Source organism: Schistocerca piceifrons, unplaced genomic scaffold (genome assembly GCF_021461385.2).
Source record: "Schistocerca piceifrons isolate TAMUIC-IGC-003096 unplaced genomic scaffold, iqSchPice1.1 HiC_scaffold_1379, whole genome shotgun sequence".
In the NCBI taxonomy this organism is placed as follows: Eukaryota; Metazoa; Arthropoda; class Insecta; order Orthoptera; family Acrididae; genus Schistocerca; species Schistocerca piceifrons.
Window position 1 is genome coordinate 25,001 of NW_025727212.1, and position 2,500 is coordinate 27,500.

General features: G+C 58.8%; 1 non-coding gene across 1 annotated transcript in view; it reads left to right on the forward strand.

The window, feature by feature from the left end:
- Positions 1-1,736: 1,736 nt before the first annotated feature.
- Positions 1,737-2,500, forward strand: part of LOC124733089 — a 1,909-nt gene continuing 1,145 nt past the window's right edge. The window contains exon 1 of the ribosomal RNA XR_007008903.1: positions 1,737-2,500. This exon is cut by the window's right edge and continues 1,145 nt beyond it. This is a non-coding gene — a ribosomal RNA (small subunit ribosomal RNA).

The window sequence follows — 2,500 nt, forward strand, 5'->3', positions numbered from 1 at the left end:
CGCTACTCGCACTGCCCGCTCCCCTGTGTATCGCTTCATGTTAAACACCTTGCAAGTCTTGCTGACTTTCCACATGCTCCTGCTGTACACTGTAATGTGGATGGCAGCAGGACGTACATGCCGCCCCCCCCCCCCCCACCCCTCCCCACGTCCCCACGTCCCCACCTTGCCCCCTGCCTTCGCAAGCTGGTTGGTGACAAGTTTGCATGTTCAATGCCCTTCGCATGCGACGTACGCAGGCTACGTTGTGGTGCGGCCTGTGTCAACTGTCCGCTGATGTCGTACGCGTGAACCACAATCTGTACTGCACATTCGTCCTTATGTACTGAATGATACATCGTGGCACATGTGTGACCGTACAACGACTGCGCCCAAAAACGGCGGACCATACAGTGCAAATATTGTGCACGCAGCTACGTGTCGTCTCCCTATGAGAGCTGGATTGCAGTGTGGTACGCCATAGAGACGTGTGGGAGGAACGGACGCCGTGGATGGCGATCAGCATGAGCTGTGTGTTGATGTATTCGGACCTAGTCGTCTCTCCTCAAACACCGTGATAGCATGGTGCACCGCGTTCCATATCTGCGACATGCTACAGAGGCCGGTTGACAGTCGTTCGAGCAATGGACATCGCATACGTACGGGGGCCACCTTCCACGTATTGTCTAGGCGTGCACATTTTGTTGCGTGTATGTGGGCAGACGTAGTGTGGCGTGACACCTGACACAGGCATGCAATAATCGTTGAAGTTGCTAATGGCGATGGACGCCTACGTTTTCTGGTGAAGTTACGCAAATGAAGAAATGGTAACCCGTTGTGGTGCGGTTGTTCTCGCTAGGGGTGAATCGGTGATGGCGACGATAGGTTGAGGTACTAACCGGTTGTTCCAGCGATACCCACCATGCCGATGAAACTGAACGGCATCTGGGTGTGAAGCGATACGCGGTGGTGGCTGGGTGGGACCGTCCCCGGCCGGTGAGGGGGCGCCTCCCGGCGTGCTGGCCGCGCGGTGCGTGGGCGCACGCGCTACAGCCGGCTGGTGGGGGCGGCCAGTGGCAGGCGCGCCGGCCGACGGACGCGGCAGGCGTCGCAGCTGCGCGCCGGCGCACCCTGCGCGCGGCGCCGTGCGGCCAAAGTAGGTCCTCGCGGGCCCGGTGCGAAGCGCGGTGGACATCTTCAGTGTGCTGGTCCGATTGAGGACTGTGTGCGTTGAGGATGCGCCGCCGCCCGGCGCTCGGCGCCGCGACGCCGTCTGCTGCTCGGTCGCCCCAGCGGTTCTCGCTGGTGGTTTGTATCGCAGCTGTGCGGATGTGTTGGCGCGTGCGCTGTGCTGGGAGAGTTCGCTTCGGCACCCAAGTGGGGCTTTTGTCCTTCTGTGGCGCTGGCGTTGGAGCTGCCGGTCACCGTAGGTGGCGCGTGTTGTCTCCCGCCGGCAATGCCACGACAGCACGCTCCCGGGCCTCTGTCGGCAGCGGCAAGCTCAGTTGGGAGCACGGGTGGTCGCACCGAAAGCGTCTACTCGCCTAACTCCGGGCGATTGCGCCTCTCTCGAACCCGACCAAGTACTTGGGACGGCGCTGCGCGCCGCCGGGACCTGAGAGGGTTTCGAGGTGTATTGTGCAGGGGAGCTCAGCCTCCTCCTGTTTGCAGAATGATTGAGCGGACGCTTGCGTGTTCGCGCGGGCCCCCGGGACACACTCCCGGGCGGCCGGCTGCTCAGCTCTAGTTGGCGCAGCTCCCTGGTTGATCCTGCCAGTAGTCATATGCTTGTCTCAAAGATTAAGCCATGCATGTCTCAGTACAAGCCGCATTAAGGTGAAACCGCGAATGGCTCATTAAATCAGTTATGGTTCCTTAGATCGTACCCACGTTACTTGGATAACTGTGGTAATTCTAGAGCTAATACATGCAAACAGAGTCCCGACCAGAGATGGAAGGGACGCTTTTATTAGATCAAAACCAATCGGTCGGCTCGTCCGGTCCGTTTGCCTTGGTGACTCTGAATAACTTTGGGCTGATCGCACGGTCCTCGTACCGGCGACGCATCTTTCAAATGTCTGCCTTATCAACTGTCGATGGTAGGTTCTGCGCCTACCATGGTTGTAACGGGTAACGGGGAATCAGGGTTCGATTCCGGAGAGGGAGCCTGAGAAACGGCTACCACATCCAAGGAAGGCAGCAGGCGCGCAAATTACCCACTCCCGGCACGGGGAGGTAGTGACGAAAAATAACGATACGGGACTCATCCGAGGCCCCGTAATCGGAATGAGTACACTTTAAATCCTTTAACGAGTATCTATTGGAGGGCAAGTCTGGTGCCAGCAGCCGCGGTAATTCCAGCTCCAATAGCGTATATTAAAGTTGTTGCGGTTAAAAAGCTCGTAGTTGGATTTGTGTCCCACGCTGTTGGTTCACCGCCCGTCGGTGTTTAACTGGCATGTATCGTGGGACGTCCTGCCGGTGGGGCGAGCCGAAGGCGTGCGACCGCCTCGTGCGTGCT